This window comes from Triticum aestivum, chromosome 4A (genome assembly GCF_018294505.1).
Source record: "Triticum aestivum cultivar Chinese Spring chromosome 4A, IWGSC CS RefSeq v2.1, whole genome shotgun sequence".
NCBI lineage: Eukaryota > Viridiplantae > Streptophyta > Magnoliopsida > Poales > Poaceae > Triticum > Triticum aestivum.
The window spans coordinates 205,984,528-206,003,025 of record NC_057803.1 but is presented as its reverse complement, the minus strand read 5'-3'; positions in this window follow the sequence as shown (position 1 = coordinate 206,003,025).

The window sequence follows — 18,498 nt, the reverse complement described above, 5'->3', positions numbered from 1 at the left end:
CCGGCCCCGCCGTCAACTAGCATCTTAGTGACCTTGAGGTTGCGGATTGTTGGTGAAATCAACATCGGCAAGCACCCGACCGCAGTTATGCGATCTAGGTGGTCCTCAATATCAAAGATGATAGGCGTGTCGGACCATTTCAGAGGCTTGCGTGACTCAACGGGTGGTTCTGCTACATTAACTTCTCGCACCCACTGCTTGAGCTGGCGGTGCGAGGCATGCAGAGAAGCACCACCGTCAACGCACAAGACATCTGTGGCTTTCTGGAACTCCTGCTCATCAGTCTCCTCATCATCCATATCTTCATCGTCGCCGTCATCTTCATCTTTGTCGCGGCTGCGAGGAGGTCTGTCTCTTTGCCGCTGCTTGGCCTTGCCGCGACGTCCTCCTCAGCCGGGACGTTTCTTGCCGGATCCACCAGCTCCTTCCCGGGCCTTCTCCTTGTCACGCCGCTCGTATTCAGCTTTCTGTTGCTCAACAAGCTGCTCGACCCTTTTGCAGTTCTGAAGATCATGGCCCTTGGTGTGGTGAATCTTGCAATACTGCTTGTTGGAGCTGTCCTGCTTGTCGGCGACCGCCACCTCCGCGGCAACCTCCTTGTCGGAGTCACCAGCTTTGGCTTCCTTGGCGCCGCCACCGTTGCCGGACTGCTCAACAACTAGCACTTCTTTGCCTTTCCTTCTTCTGTTGTTCCGCCGCCGGTTTCTCCTTGTCGGGGCGGCATCTTCGCTGTCAGATTCTCCTGCTCCTATATTTTCTCCGGGGAGTCTCCTCCCTTCCTCAGCACGCGCGCACTTGTCGGCCAGTGCATATAACTCACTGACGTCCCTGATCTTGCACATAGCCATTTCCTCCCACATCCTGCGGTTCCGCACGTTCTGATGGAATGCGCTGATCACCGCGGCAGGGTGGACGTCTGGGATGTTGTGCTGCACGCTACTGAATCTTTGGATGTACTTGCGCAAAGATTCTCCTTCCTTCTGGGCGAGCAGATGAAGATCACTCTCCTGGCCATGAGGCTTGTGTCCGCCTGTAAAGGCGCCGACAAACTGATGGCACAGATCAGCCCAAGAGGATATGGAGTTGTCCGGCAAGTGCATGAGCCAGGATCTGACATTGGGCTTGAGCACCAGCGGGAAGTAGTTGGCAAGGATCTTGTCATCTCGTCCCCCGGCAGCTTGCACCACAATGGTGTAGATGCTGAGGAACTCTGATGGATGCGTCTTGCCGTCGTACTTCTCCGGTACGTCTGGCTTGAAGTTCTTTGTGCTGGGCCACTGAAGTTGCCGCAGCTCACGAGTGAACGTAGGACAACCTACCGCATACGGCAGATCATCTGGTTCCCCTGGCGCATGCATGTCAACAGAGGGCCCAGCGTGCTTGTCGGATTGACGTCGCGCTTCTCTTCGGCGCTCGATGCGGGTTCGAGCGTCTTCTTGTTGTCGATCATGAAGGACTTGGCGCTGATCGCGACGAGCTCCTGGATCCGACGAGGCGGTGGAGTCGCTGTCGAGGTGGATCCGGCGAGTCGGCGATCTTGGCCTTCGGGGCGGTGATTGCATGGTAGTTGCACCTTCGCCCGTTTCGTCGCCACCGGCTCGCGTCTGGCGGTCCTGCCGCGGCGGCGACGCGCTCGGCCACCGTGGAGTGTCGCCGTTGGCGTAGCCGATGAGACTCTGGATGGTGGCCCTCCATTCGTCGATCTTGTCCGACGTTGGAGGGTAATCTAGGAGAAGTTTAGCTCGTGCCAAAGCTTCTGCTGGGGTGGTGGGTGGCAGTGGCGGACAGCGCGAGGAGCGGGACGTGCTCGAACTTCTAACTATGTTAGAAGGAGCAGTATCCCGCCCAGGCGACCGTGCCCCGCTCGTGCCAGCATGCTAGCGTGCATGCTGGTCTTGAGCGCCCCGAGATCCACCAGCTTGGCCTTGGTCTATCATGCGCATGGTGCTGCGAGCGCCATGGTGCTGCTGATCTTGCGCCTCCTGAGAGTGGCGCGGAACATGTACAGTCGCCGAGGTTTGTGCAGCCTTGTCCTTGGACTTGGCAGCACTGTGAGCGCCCTCATCGTCGGCTGTTCTTCCGCCGGCGTCCACTCCACCACCCGTTTGCTCCAACGGTGGCGGAAATGACGTGGACGGAGCAGCTCTGCCAAAGTCTTCTTCTTCGGTGGCATGTTGATGAAGGGAATGAAGATCTAGCTCGTGTGAACACCGGATCAGGTTCACACAATCTCGACGCCCCCTACCTGGCGCGCCAAAGATGTCGGGGCAAACTAATCCTCGAACACCTATGGGGCCGGCAGACCGGGCCCCTTTCGGTTCGGCGGGGGGGCGGAGATCGCACGAAGAGCAGATCGAGGCGAGGCACACGAGCAGTTTACCCAGCTTCGGAGCTCTCCGGAGAGATAACACTCCTACTGCTGCTTGTCTGGTTGTATTATCTGGTGTTCTTGCTCTCCAAAGCGAGAGTGTGATGTTCTCTAGGCTACGGATGGATCCCAGCAAACTGTCTGAGGCTTCAAACCTATGAGCCGAACCCCCTCTACGTTGCGCATGGACCTCCTTTTATATGCTAAAGGGGTCACCGACAGGTGGCAACGCAGAGGAGGGTAAAAACGTAAAAAGCGAGGTAGTTGATACCGTTGCTTGTACAATGCACCCTACCTAACCCTGACGGCAGGGGACAAGGGCATTAAATGCCCGTCTGAGTCGCCCGAACAGTGCAGAAAAGGACAGTTAGGGGCGCCACCGTTCGCCACGATGGCGATCTTGTCAGCTTCGCATGCCACTGCGCACTGCTGGCTGCACAGCCTCCCGCCACGCACGCACGGAGAGGCCCCCAGAGCGACACGTTGGTGGATGCGCTGGAGCGTGGGCGCAGAGTGGCCACCTGCCGCGGCAAGCGCCTTGCCGCTGTTGTTATCTTGTCGGGTCCGGAAGCTTGTCGCTCACCGGGCTTCGATGTACCTTGGTTTGTCTTCCCGGCAAGCTCCTCTTGCCGGGGCCTTGTCGCCTTACCGGAGCGCGTGGCGTGTCGCGGCAAGTCCATTGGAGCGTCTTGGTTGGCCTTCCCGGCAAGCTCCTCTTGCCGGGGTCTTGTCTCCTTAGCTTAAATACTTTGTTCTTGGATGGCTCCAAGGGAACCTTGGGGGATCTTGGCGATCACCCGGCAAGCCTTTGCCGCGGGGTGCTGCAACTGCCCGTGCACAAGTTCGGGGTACTAGGGTACCCCTAATCTAGTACACCGACAGAACATTACATCCCAATTTGCACCTAATCTATGTGGGTGAAGTTTGTGGATTATTTAAGCTTACAGGTATGCCCGAGGATGTTATCAAGACGAAGGTCTTCCCTTTATCTTTGAAGGGAGAGGCATTGACATGGTTTAGGCTATGTGATGATACTGGATCACGGAACTACCAACGATTGAAATTGGAATTTCATCAGAAGTTTTATCCTATGCATCTGGTTCATCGTGATCGTAATTATATATATAATTTTTGGCCTCGTGAAGGAGAAAGCATCGCTCAAGCTTGGGGGAGGCTTCAGTCAATGTTATATTCATGCCCCAATCATGGGCTCTCAAAAGAAATGATTATTCAAAAAAAATATGCTCGGCTTTCTCTTAGTAATCGCTCCATGCTCGATACTTCTTGTACTAGCTCTTTTATGATGAATACTATTGAATTCAAATGTGATTTATTGGAAAGAATTAAAGGCAACTCTGAAGATTGGGACCTCGATGAAGGTAAGGAGTCAGGTATAACACCTAAGTTTGATTGTGTTAAATCTTTTATGGATAACGATGCTTTCCGTGAATTTAGCACTAAATATGGACTTGACTCTGAGATAGTAGCTTCTTTCTGTGAATCCTTTGCTACTCATGTTGATCTCCCTAAGGAGAAGTGGTTTAAATATAATCCCCCCTATGTAGTAAAAGTAGTTGCACCTATTAAAGTTGAAGAAAAAACTATCACTTAAAATGATCCTGTTGTTTCTACTGCTTATATTGAGAAACCACCTCTCTCCTGTTAGAATAAAGGATCATGCTAAAGCTTCAACTGTGGTTCGTAAGAGTAATACTAGAACACCTACTCCCTCTGAGAAAATTAAAGTTGAACCTAGTGTTGCTATGGTCAAGGATCTCTTGGCCGATAATATTGATGGGCATGTTATTTACATCTGTGATGAATCTGCTAGAATTGGTAGACCATATACTAAATATAAACATAGACCTATTTGTAGGCATGCCTGTTATTTCTGTTAAAATAGGAGATCATTGCTATCATGGCTTGTGTGATATGGGTGCTAGTGCAAGTGCAATACCCCATTCCTTATATAAAGAAATTATGCATGCTATTTCACCTACTGAGATAGAAGGGATAGACTAATAGAGATACTATTTCACCCGTTGGGATTTTTAGAGATGTTGAAGTCTTGTGTGGGAAAGTTAAATATACTGCTGATTTTCTTGTTCTTTGTTCCCCACAATATAACTTTTGTCCCATTATATTTGGTAGACCCTTCTTGAATACTATTAATGCTAAGATAGACTACAATAAGGATATTGTTTTTGTTGGTTTAGGGGATATGTCTCATGAATTTAATTTTGCTAAATTTCATGGACAACCCCACGATAAAGAATTGCCTAGTGAAGATGAAATTATTGGTCTTGCCTCTATTGCCGTGCCTCCTAATGATCCTTTAGAACAATATTTGCTGGACCATGAATATGATATGTTTATGAATGAAAGAAGGGAAATAGATGAAGTATTCTTTAAATAGGGACCTATTTTGAAGCACAACTTGCGTGCTGAAATCTTAGGGGATCCTCCTCCACCTAAGGGTGATCCCATGTTTGATCTTAAACCTTTACCTGATACTCTTAAATATGCTTATCTTGATGATAAAGAGATATATCCTGTCATTATTAGTGCTAATCTTTTAGAGCATGAAGAAAAGAAATTATTGAAAACTCTGAAGAAGCACTGTGCTGCTATTGGATATACTCTTGATGATCTTAAGGGAATTAGTCCAACTCTATGTCAGCACAAAATAAAATTGGAGAAAGATGCTAAACCATTTGTTGATCACCAATGAAGGTTAAATCCTAAGATGAACGAAGTGGTAAGAAAATAAATACTAAAGCTTCTGGAGGCAGGTATAATTTATCCCGTTGCTGAGTCAGTGGGTAAGTCATGTCCATTGTGTCCCTAAGAAGGGAGGTGTTACTGTTGTCCCTAATGATAAAGATGAATTGATCCCATAAACAATTGTTACAGTTTACAAAATGGTAATTGATTTCCGCAAACTAAATAAAGATACTAAAAAGGATCATTACCCTTTACCTTTTATTGATCAAATGCTAGAAACATTATCCAAGCATACACATTTTTGCTTTCTCGATGGTTATTCTGGTTTCTCTCAAATACCTGTGTCAAAAGAGGATCAAGAAAAGACAACTTTTACTTGTCCTTTCGGTACCTTTGCTTATAGACGTATGCCTTTTGGTTTATGCAACGCACCTGCTACTTTTCAAAGATGTATGACTGCTATATTCTCTGACTTTTGTGAAGAGATTGTTGAGGTTTTGATGGATGATTTTTCTGTATATGGAACTTCTTTTGATGATTGCTTAAGAAACCTTGATCGAGTTTTACAGAGATGTGAAGAAACTAATCTTGTCTTGAATTGGGAGAAGTGCCACTTTATGGTTAATGAAGGTATTGTTTTGGGGCATAAAATTTCTGAAAGAGGTATTGAAGTTGATAAAGCTAAAGTTGATGATATTGAAAAGATGTCGTGTCCTAAGGACATTAAAGGTATAATAAGCTTCCTTTGTCATGCCGGTTTTTATAGGAGGTTCATTAAGGACTTCTCTATAATTTCTCGGCCTCTGACTAATCTCTTACAAAAAGATGTTCCTTTTGTTTTTGATGATGATTGTGCAGAAGCATTTGAAATACTTAAGAAAGCTTTGATTTCTACACCCATTGTTCAGCCACCTGATTGGAATTTACCCTTTGAAATTATGTGTGATGATAGTGATTATGCTGTAGGGGCTGTTCTAGGACAAAGAGTTGATAAGAAATTAAGTGTTATTCAAAATGCTAGTAAAAATCTAGACAGTGCTCAAAGAAATTATGCTACTACTGAAAAGGAATTTTTAGCAGTTGTGTTTGCTCGTGATAAGTTCAGACCTTATATTGTTGATTCTAAAGTAACTATTCACACTGATCATGCTGCTATTAAATATCTTATGGAAAAGAATGATGCTAAACCTAGATTTATTAGATGGGTTCTCTTGCTTCAAGAATTTGATTTGCATATTATTGATAGAAAGGGAGTTGACAACCCCGTTGCAGACAACTTGTCTAGGTTAAAGAATGTTCTTGATGACCCACTACCTATTGATGATAGCTTTCCTGATGAACAATTGGTTGTGATAAATGCTTCTCATACTGCTCCATGGTATGTGATGACCCACAAGTATAGGGGATCTATCATAGTCCTTTTGATAAGTAAGAGTGTCGAACCCAACGAGGAGCACAAGGAAATGATAAGCGGTTTCCAGCAAGGTATTCTCTGCAAGTACTGAAATAAGTGGTAACAGATAGTTTTGTGATAGGATAATTTGTAACAAGCAACAAGTAACAAAAGTAAATAAGGTGCATCAAGGTGGCCCAATCCTTTTTATAGCAAAGGACAAGCCTGGACAAACTCTTATATGATGTAAAGCGCTCCCGAGGACACATGGGAATATCGTCAAGCTAGTTTTCATCACGTTCATATGATTCGCGTTCGGTACTTTGATAATTTGGTATGTAGGTGGACCGGTGCTTGGGTACTGTCCTTACTTTTACAAGCATCCCACTTATGATTAACCTCTATGGCAAGCATCCACAACTACAACAAAAGTATTAAGGTAAACCTAACCATAGCATGAAACATATGGATCCAAATCAGCCACTTACGAAGCAACGCATAAACTAGGGTTTAAGCTTCTGTCACTCTATCAACCCATCATATACTTATTACTTCCCAATGCCTTCCTCTAGGCCCAAATAATGGATAAGTGTCATGTAGTCGACGTTCACATAACACCACTAGAGGAGAGACAACATACATCTCATCAAAATATCGAATGAATACCAAATTCACATGACTACTAATAGCAAGACTTCTCCCATGTCCTCAGGAACAAAAGTAACTACTCACAAAGCATAAACATGTTCATAATCAGAGGGGTATTAATATGCATATAGGATCTGAACATATGATCTTCCACCAATTAAACCAACTAGCATCAACTTCAAGGAGTAATTAACACTACTAGCAACCTACTAGCACCAATCCCGGACATGGAGACAAGAATTGGATACAAGAGATGAACTAGGGTTTTGAGATGAGATGGTGCTGATGAAGATGTTGATAGAGATTGCCCTCTCCCGATGAGAGGAGCGTTGGTGATGACGATCGCGATGATTTCCCCCTCCGGGAGGGAAGTTTCCCCGGCAGAACATCTCCGCCAGAGCCCTAGATTGGTTCCGCCAAGGTTCCGCCTCGTGGCGGCGGAGTTTCGTCCGAGAAGATGGCCTATGATTTTTTCCCATCGAAAGACTCCATATAGCATAAGATGGCCACCGGAGGGCGACTAGGGGGTCCACGAGGTAGGGGCGTGCCTAGGCGGGTAGGGCGTGCCCCCACCCTCGTGGGCAGGGTGTGGCCCCCCTGGTGAAGTTCTTGCTCTCAATATTTTTTATATATTTGGAAAACATCTTCCGTAAAGTTTTAGGACTTTTGGAGCTATGCAGAATAGGTCTCTAATATTTGCTCCTTTTCCAGCCCAGAATCCCAGGTGTCGGCATTCTCCCTCTTTATGTAAACCTTGTAAAATAAGAGAGAATAGGCATAAGTATTGTGACATAATGTGTAATAACATCCCATAATGCAATAAATATTGTTATAAAAGCATGATGCAAAATGGACGTATCAACTCCCGCAAGCTTAGACCTCGTTTGTCCTCATGCGAAAAGCCGAAATCGAAAAATATGTCCACATGTTTAGAGATAGAGGTGTCGATAAGAATAAAATACGGACGTGAGGGCATCATGATCATTCTTAGAACAACAACTCATATAATTCTTTGTCATATAATATCTAATGCTAGAGTAATAATTCAATCACAATATCAAGTATGAATCGTAAACTTCATTGAAAACTAACAAACTACAATCTCAGTCATTGAAGCAATTGCAATTTATCATAACATAGGAAAGAGTCAATGTATAAGAGCTTTTCAGCAAGTCCACGTACTCAACTATCAAATAATCTTTCACAATTGCTGACACTCACGCAATACTTATGGGTATGGAGTTTTAATCGAACACAGAGAAAGATAGGGGCTTATAGTTTTGCCTCCCAACGTTTTACCTCAAGGGTAATGTCAACAGTAATAGTTAATGAAAACTCACATCCAATTAGCCATATATACCAGGATCTTTCCAACATATTGTGCTTGCCAAAGAGTAAAATGTAAAAAGGAAGGGTGAAGATCACAATGACTCTTATGCAATGTAGGAGATAAAAGTAAAAGATAGGCCCTTCGCAGAGGGAAGCAGAGGTTGTCATGCGCTTTTATGGTTGTCATGCGAAAGAACATCACTTTATATTGCCACTTGTGATATGGACCTTTATTATGCAGTCTGTCACTTTTATTACTTCCATACCACACGATCTTATAAAGCTAATTTCCTCCACACCAATCAATCATACATATTTAGAGAGAAATTTTTATTGCTTGCACCGATGACAACTTACTTGATGGATCTTACTCAATCCATAGGTAGATATGGTGGACTCTTATGGCAAGACTGGTTTAAGGGTATTTGGAAGCACAAGTAGTATCTCTACTTGGTGCAATGAATTTGTCTAGCATGAGGGGGAAAGGCAAGCTCATCATGTTGGAAGATCCAAGACAATATAATTTATCTCAGATGTAAGAAAACATAACCTATTATGTTGTCTTCCTTGTACAATGTCAACTCTTTAGCATGTCATATTTTAATGAGTGCTCACAATCATAAAAGATGTCCAAGATAGTATATTTATATGTGAAGACCTTTCTTTCTTTATTACTTCCTATTAATTGCAACGATGACCAAAACTATGTTTGTCAACCCTCAACAACTTTTATTCATCATACTCTTTCTATGTGAGCTCATTACTCTCCATAAGACTCACATGATCTCTTTGTTTCTTTTTATTTCTTTCTCTTTTCTTTTATTTCTTTAGGATCATGGCAAAATAATCAAGCGCTTGACTCAACACTAATCTTTATTTTATAGCTCACGGACTCGATTACATAGAAGGATAATAAAGAAAAACTCATGACTAGATCATACTAAGAACTTTTATTCTACTAGATCAAGATATTACCAAAAGGATCGAACTAAGAAAAGCGGTAAAGATAAAAGTGATGATGATATGATACCGGGGCACTCCCCCAAGCTTGGCAGTTGCCAAGTGGAGTGCCCATACCAGATACTCAATTCTTCTTTCTTGGTGTCGACGATGGTGATTTTGTTGATGACATAGGCTTCTTCCTTAATTTGCGCTTGAGGACAGAATTTTGGTCCCTTAGGTCCTCGATCTCCTGCTCCAAGCTCAGTACCTTTTTGCATACTTCCCGCTTGTTCTCATGCAAGAGGCGAAAAGGGATAAACTCGATCTTAGGTTTCTTTACCCTATCCGGGAGGCTTGACTTTTTGAACTCCACATGCATGTCCCCAGGTTGAGGTAGTGGGACTTCATCTTCATCTGAGCTCGTCTCCTCCTTTCCCTTGGGTTCATAGTCCTCTTATTCTTCCGTAGTCCAACCGCAATGCTGCACATCCCCATAGACCTTAGGATCTGCAAGGTAATCAGCCACGTAGCTTTCTCCTTCTGAATCCTGGGACGACATGTTGCTCTGTCTGCAGCAAGACAGCTCAAAACAAAGACAAGAGATATTTGCGTGATACGGGAGTCAAAACCCCCGGGAAATTATATAATGAATTTTTACCGACCAAAATACGTGTTGTGTACGAAAACGGAGTCCGGAAAGCACACGAGGTGCCCACGAGGTAGGGGGGCGCGCCCAGTAGGGTAGGGCGCGCCCTCCACCCTCCTGGAGCCCTCGTGTCCTTCCCGGACTACTGCTTATTTTTCTATTTTTCTAAATATTCCAAAACAGAGAAATATTGCCTTAAAAACTGTTTTGGAGTCGGTTTACTTACCGCACCACATACCTATTCCTTTTCGGAGTCTGAAATGTTCCGGAAAGTGTCCCTTATGTATTCCTCCGGGGTTACGGTTTCAATAACATTGGTTTCAACATTTATGGGATTACCTGAGATAAAATGTTTGATTCTTTGACCGTTCACCACCTTCGTGTTTGTGCCTTCGAAGTTGTTGATTTTTATGGCAGCGGAATGGTAGACCTCCTCGATAACGTAAGGACCTTCCCATTTAGAGAGAAGTTTTCCTACAAAAAATCTTAAACAAGAGTTTTATAGCAATACATGGTCACCTACATTAAACTCACGCTTTTGTATCCTTTTGTCATGCCGTCTTTTAACTTTTTCTTTAAACAACTTGGCATTTTCATAGGCTTGGGTTCTCCATTTATCAAGTGAGCTAATATCAAATAACCTCTTCTAACCGGCAAGTTTAAAATCAAAATTAAGTTCTTTAATAACCCAATAAGCCTTGTGTTCTAGTTCGAGAGGTAAGTGACATGCTTTTCCATAGACCATTTTATACGGAGACATACCCATAGGATTTTTATATGCAGTTCTATAGGCCCATAAAGCATCATCAAGTTTCTTGGACCAATTCTTTCTAGACCTATTAAAAATCTTTTGCAAAATAATTTGAGTTCTCTATTACTCAATTCGACTTGACCACCAGACTGAGGGTGATAAGGAGATGCAATTCTATGATTAACATCATATTTAGCAAGCATTTTACGGAAAGCACCATGAATAAAATGTGAACCACCATCAGTCATTAAATATCTAGGGACTCCAAATCCTGGAAAAATAACTTCTTTAAGCATTTTAATAGAAGTGTTATGATCAACACTACTAGTTGGAATAGCTTCTACCCACTTAGTAATGTAATCAACAGCAACTAAAATATGTGTATAGCCATTAGAGGAAGGAAAAGGTCCCATATAGTCAAAACCCCAAACATCAAATGGTTCAATAACAAGTGAATAATTCATAGGAATTTCTTGACGTCTACTAATATTACCAATTCTTTGACATTCATCACAAGATAAGACAAACTTACTGGCATCCTTGAAGAGAGTAGGCCAATAAAAACCAGATTGCAGTACCTTATGTGCAGTTCTATCTCCAGCATGGTGTCCTCCATAAGCTTCGGAGGGACACTTGCGTAGGATCTATTCATGTTCATGCTCAGGTACACAACGTCTAATAACACCATCTACTCCTTCTTTATAAAGATGTGGGTCATCCCAAAAGTAATGCCTCAAATCATAGAAGAACTTTTTCTTTTGCTGGTATGTGAAACTAGGTGGTATAAACTTAGCAACAATGTAATTAGCATAATCAGCATACCATGGAGCAGTATGAGAAGCATTTATGACATTTAATTGCTCATCAGGAAAGCTATCATCAATAGGTAGTGAGTCATCAAGCACATTTTCTAACCTAGACAAGTTGTCTGCAACGGGGTTCTCAGCTCCTTTTCTATCAACAATATGCAAATCAAATTCTTGTAGCAAGAGAACCCATCTAATAAGTCTAGGTTTAGCACCTTTCTTTCCCATAAGATATTTAATAGTAGCATGATCAGTGTGAATAGTTACTTTAGAATCAACAATATAAGGTCTAAACTTATCACAAGCAAATACAACTGCTAAGAATTCTTTTTCAGTAGTAGCATAATTTCTTTGAGCATTGTCTAGAGTTTTACTAGCATATTGAATAACATTTAGTTTCTTATCAACTCTTTGTCCTAGAACAGCACCTACAACATAATCACTAGCATCACACATAATTTCAAAGGGTAAATTCCAATCAGGTGGCTGAACAATAGGTGTAGAGATCAATGCTTTCTTAAGTATTTCAAATGCTTCTACACAATCATCATCAAAGAGAAATGGTATATCTTTTTGTAATAAATTAGTCAGGGGCCGAGAAATTTTTGAGAAGTCCTTAATGAACCTCCTATAAAAGCCGGCATGACCAAGGAAACTTCTTATACCTTTGATGTCCTTGGGACATGGCATCTTTTCAATAGCATCAACCTTGGCTTTATCAACTTCAATACCTCTTTCAGAAACATTATGCCCCAAGACAATACCTTCATTAACCATAAAGTGGCACTTTTCCAAATTCAAGACAAGATTAGTTTCTTCACATCTTTGCAAAACTCGATCAAGGTTGCTCAAGCAATCATCAAAAGAAGATCCATAGACGGAAAAGTTGTCCATGAAAACCTCACAAATCTTTTCACAAAAGTCAGAGAATATAGCCATCATGCGTCTTTGAAAGGTAGCAGGTTCATTACATAAACCAAAAGGCATACGTCTATAAGCAAAAGTACCAAAAGGGCATGTAAAAGTAGTCTTTGATTGATCTTTAGCTCACACATGTTTTTGAGAGAAACCAGAATAACCATCTAGAAAGCAAAAATGTGTATGTTTGGACAATCTTTCTAGCATTTGATCGATAAAAGGTAAGGGGTAATGATCTTTTTTAGTAGCCTTATTTAATTTGCAGAAATCAGTTACCAACCTATAACCAGTAATAATTCTTCGAGGGATCAGATGGCTTACCCACTGACTATCAGCAACGGGATAAATTATACCTGCCTCAAGGAGCTTTAGTATCTCCTTTCTTACCACTTCTTTCATTTTAGGATTCAGCAGGCGTTTATGATCACGAACTGGTTTAGCATCTTCTTCCAAATTAATTTTTGTTGACATAGAGTGGGACTAATGCCCTTAAGATCATCAAGAGTATACCCAATAGCAGCGTGGTGCTTCTTCAGAGCTCTCAATAATCTCTCTTCTTCATGCTCTGAAAGGTTAGCACTAATAATGACAGGATATATCTTTTTCTCATCAACATAAGCATACTTAACAGTATCAGGTAACTGTTTAAGCTCAAACACGGGATCACCCTTGGGTGGAGGAGGATTCCCTAGGATTTCAACAGGTAAATTGTTTTTCAGAATAGGTTCTTGTTTAAAGAATACTTCATCTAATTCCCTTCTTTCATTAATAAACATGCCATTTTCATGGTCTAGCAAATATTTTCCTAAAGGATCACTAGGAGGTACGGCAATAGAAGCAAGACCAATAATTTCATCATTACTAGGTAATTCTTCTTCATGGTGTTGTCTACTAAATTTAGAAAAATTAAATTCTTGAGTCATATCATCTAAACCGATAGTAACAACATCTCTTTTGCAATCTATGGTAGCATTAACAGTATTTAAGAAGGGTCTACCAAATATAATGGGACAAAAGCTAGCTTGTGGGGAACCAAGAACAAGAAAATCAGCAGGATATTCAGTTTTCCCACACAAGACTTCAACATCTCTAACAATTCCCATTGGTGAAATAGTATCTCTATTGGCAAGTTTAATTGTGACATCAATATCTTCCATCTCAGCAGGTGCAATATCATGCATAACTTCTTTGTACAAGGAATAAGGTATTGCACTAGCACTAGCACCCATATCACATAAGCCATGATAACAATGATCTCCTATTTTAACAGAAATAACAGGCATGCCTACCACAGGTCTAGGTTTATCTTTATCACGGGGTTTAGCAATTCTAGCAGTTTCATTACAGAAATAAATAACATGCCCATCTATATTATCAGACAAGAGATCTTTAGCAATATTAGGTTCAACTTTAACTTGGTCAGGAGGTGTATATGTTTTAATATTGCTTTTACGAACCACAGTTGAAGCTTTAGCATGATCCTTTATCTTAACAGGGAAAGGTGGTTTCTCAACATAAGAAGTAGGAACAATAGGATCATTATAAGTGATAGTCTTTTCTTAAACTTCAATAGGTGCAGCTACTTTTACTTCTAAGGGAGGATGATATTTAAACCACTTCTCCTTGGGGAGATCAACATAAGCAGCAAAAGATTCACAGAAAGAAGCTACTATCTCAGAGTCAAGTCCATATTTAGTGCTAAATTTACGAAAAATATCGGTATCCATAAAAGATTTAACACAATCAAAACTAGGTGTCATACCTGCCTCCTTACCATTGTCAAGGTCCCAATCTTTAGACTTGCGTTTAATTCTTTACAATAAATCCCATTTGAATTCAATAGTCTTCATCATAAAAGAGCCAGCACAAGAAGTATCAAGCATGGTGCGATTGTTACCAGAAAGCCGAGCATAAAATTTTTGAATAATCATTTCTCTTCAGAGCTCATGATTGGGGCATGAATATAACATTGATTTAAGCCTCCCCCAAGCTTGAGCGATGCTTTCTCCTTCGCGAGGCCAAAAATTATATATATAATTGCAATCACGATGAACAAGATGCATAGGATAGAACTTCTGATGAAATTCCAATTTCAATCGTTTGTAATTCCAAGACCTCATATCATCACATAGCCTATACCATGTCGATGCATCTCCCCTCAAAGATAAGGGGAATACCTTCTTCTTAACAGCATCTTCGGGTACACCTGCAAGCTTAAATAATCCACAAACTTCATCCACCTATATCAGATGTTCATCACGATGTTTTGTTCCATCTCCTAAAAAAGGATTAGCTAGCAGTTTTTCTATCATACCCGAAGGAACTTCAAAGCAAGCATTTTCATTTTCATTTTCAGTAGGTTCAGTAGGTTGAGGAGGAACTCTTTGCTCTACTGGTCGGGGTGAAGATACCCCAAACAAGCCCCTTAGAGGATTACTTTCCATAGTAACAAATGATAGTAAATTTTAGCACACTATATAAATTTTTCCTTACCAAATTCCACCTACCAAAGGCGCTTCAGTCCCCGGCAGCGGCGCTAGAAAAGAGTCTTGATGACCCACAAGTATAGGGGATCTATCGTAGTCCTTTTGATAAGTAATAGTGTCGAACCCAACGAGGAGCAGAAGGAAATGATAAGCGGTTTCCGGCAAGGTATTCTTTGCAAGTACTGAAATAAGTGGTAACAGATAGTTTTGTGATAGGATAATTTGTAACGAGGAACAAGTAACAAAAGTAAATAAGGTGCAACAAAGTGGCCCAATCCATTTTGTAGCACAAACTCTTATATGATGTAAAGCGCTCCCGAGGACACATGGGAATATCGTCAAGCTAGTTTTCATCACGTTCATATGGTCCGCGTTCGGTACTTTGATAATTTGGTATGTGGGTGGACCGGTGCTTGGGTACTGTCCTTACTTGGACAAGCATCCCACTTATGATTAACCTCTATTGCAAGCATCCGCAACTACAACAAAAGTATTAAGGTAAACCTAACCATAGCATGAAACATATGGATCCAAATCAGCCCCTTACGAAGCAACACATAAACTAGGGTTTAAGCTTCTGTCACTCTAGCAACCCATCATCTACTTATTACTTCCCAATGCCATCCTCTAGGCCCAAATAATGGTGAAGTGTCATGTAGTCGACGTTCACATAACACCACTAGAGGAGATACAACATACATCTCATCAAAATATCGAACGAATACCAAATTCACATGACTACTAATAGCAAGACTTCTCCCGTGTCCTCAGGAACAAAACTAAATACTCACAAAGCATAAATATGTTCATAATCAGAGGGTTATTAATATGCATATAGGATATGAACATATGATCTTCCACCAATTAAACCAACTAGCATCAACTACAAGGAGTAGTTAACACTACTAGCAACCTACTAGCACCAATCCCAGACTTGGAGACAAGAATTGGATACAAGAGATGAACTAGGGTTTTGAGATGAGATGGTGTTGATGAAGATGTTGATGGAGATTGCCCTCTCCCAATGAGAGGAGCGTTGGTGATGACGATGGTGATGATTTCCCCCTCCAGGAGGGATGTTTCCCTGGCAGAACAGCTCTGCCAGAGCCCTAGATTGGTTCCGCCAAGGTTTCGCCTCATGGCGGCGGAGTTTCGTCCGAGAAGATGGCTTACGATTTTTTTCCCATTGAAAAACTCCATATAGCAGAAGATGGCCACCGGAGGGCCACCAGGGGGCCCACGAGGTAGGGGGCGCGCCCAGGGGGTAGGGCATGCCCCCCACCCTCGTGGGCAGGGTGTGGCCCCCCTGGTGAAGTTCTTGCTCTCAATATTTTTTATATATTTGGAAAACATCTTCCATGAAGTTTTAGGACTTTTGGAGCTGTGGAGAATAGGTGTCTGATATTTGCTCCTTTTCCATCCCAGAATCCCAGCTACCAGCATTCTCCCTCTTTATGTAAACCTTGTAAAATAAGAGAGAATAGGCATAAGTATTGTGACATAATGTGTAATAACAGCCCATAATGCAATAAATATTGATATAAAAGCATGATGCAAAATGGTGTTGGAAATATGCCCTAGAAGCAATAATAAAAGCATTATTATTATATTTCCTTGTTCATGATAATTGTCTTTTATTCATGCTATAATTGTGTTATCCGGAAATCGTAATACATGTGTGAATAATAGACACCAACATGTCCCTAGTAAGCCTCTAGTTGACTAGCTCGTTGATCAACAGATAGTCATGGTTTCCTGACTATGGACATTGGATGTCATTGATAACGGGATCACATCATTAGGAGAATGATGTGATGGACAAGACCCAATCCTAAACATAGCATAAGATCGTATAGTTCGTTTGCTAGAGTTTTCCAATGTCAAGTATCTTTTCCTTAGACCATGAGATTGTGTAACTCCCGGATACCGTAGGAGTGCTTTGGGTGTACCAAACGTCATAATGTAACTGGGTGACTATAAAGGTATACTACGGGTATCTCCGAAAGTGTCTGTTGGGTTGACACGGATCAAGACTGGGATTTGTCACTCCGTATGACGGAGAGGTATCACTGGGCCCACTCGGTAATGCATCATCATAATGAGCTCAAAGTGACCAAGTGTCTGGTCACGGGATCATGCATTATGGTATGAGTAAAGTGACTTGCCGGTAACGAGATTGAACGAGGTATTGGGATACCGATGATCGGATCTCAGGCAAGTAACATACCGATTGACAAAGGGAATTGTATACGGGGTTGCTTGAATCCTCGACATTGTGGTTCATCCGATGAGATTATCGAGGAGCATGTGGGAGCCAACATGGGTATCCAGATCCCGCTGTTGGTTATTGACCGGAGATCAATCTCGGTCATGTCTACATGTCTCCCGAACCCGTAGGGTCTACACACTTAAGGTTCGGTGAGGCTAGGGTTGTAGGGATATGTATATGCAGTAACCCGAATGTTGTTCGGAGTCCCGAATGGGATCCCGGACGTCACGAGGAGTTCCGGAATGGTCCGGAGGTAAAGAATTATTTATAGGAAGTGCTATTTCGGCCATCGGGGCAAGTTTCGGGGTCACCGGTATTGTACCGGGACCACCGGAAGGGTCCCGGGGGTCCACTGGGTGGGGCCACCTGCCCCGGGGGGCCACATGGGCTGTAGGGGGTGCGCCTTGGCCTATATGGGCCAAGGGCACCAGCCCCAAGAGGCCCATGCGCCAAGAGATAAGGAAGGGAAGAGTCCCAAAGGGGGAAGGCACCTCCTAGGTGCCTTGGGGATGAGGGATTCCTCCCTTGGCCGCCGCCCCCCTAGGAGATTGGATCTCCTAGGGCCGGCGCACCTCCTAGGCTCCCTATATATAGTGGGGGAAGGAGGGCCTCTCAATCCACGCCTTTGGTGCCTCCCTCTCCCTCTCCAACACATCCTCCTCCTCCATAGTGCTTGGCGAAGCCTACCGGAGTACTGCAGCTCCACCACCACCACGCCGTCGTGCTGCTGTTGGAGCCATCTTCCTCAACCTCTCCTTCCCCCTTGCTGGATCAAGAAGAAGGAGACGTTACGCTGACCGTACGTGTGTTGAACGCGGAGGTGCCGTTCGTTCGGCGCTAGGCTCTCCGGTGATTTGGATCACGTTGAGTACGCCTTCCTCGTCCCCGTTCTTTGAATGCTTCCGCGCGTGATCTACAAAGGTATGTAGATGCAATCCGATCACTCGTTGCTAGATGAACTCCTAGATGGATCTTGGTGAAACCGTAGGAAAATTTTTGTTTTCTGCAACGTTCCCCAACAGTGGCATCATGAGCTAGGTCTATGCGTAGTTCTCTTGCACGAGTAGAACACAAATTTGTTGTGGGTGTTGATGTTGTCAACTTTCTTGCCGCTACTAGTCTTATCTTGCTTCAACGGTATTGTGGGATGAAGCGGCCCGGACCAACCTTACACGTATGCTTACGTGAGACCGGTTCCACCGACTAACATGCACAAGT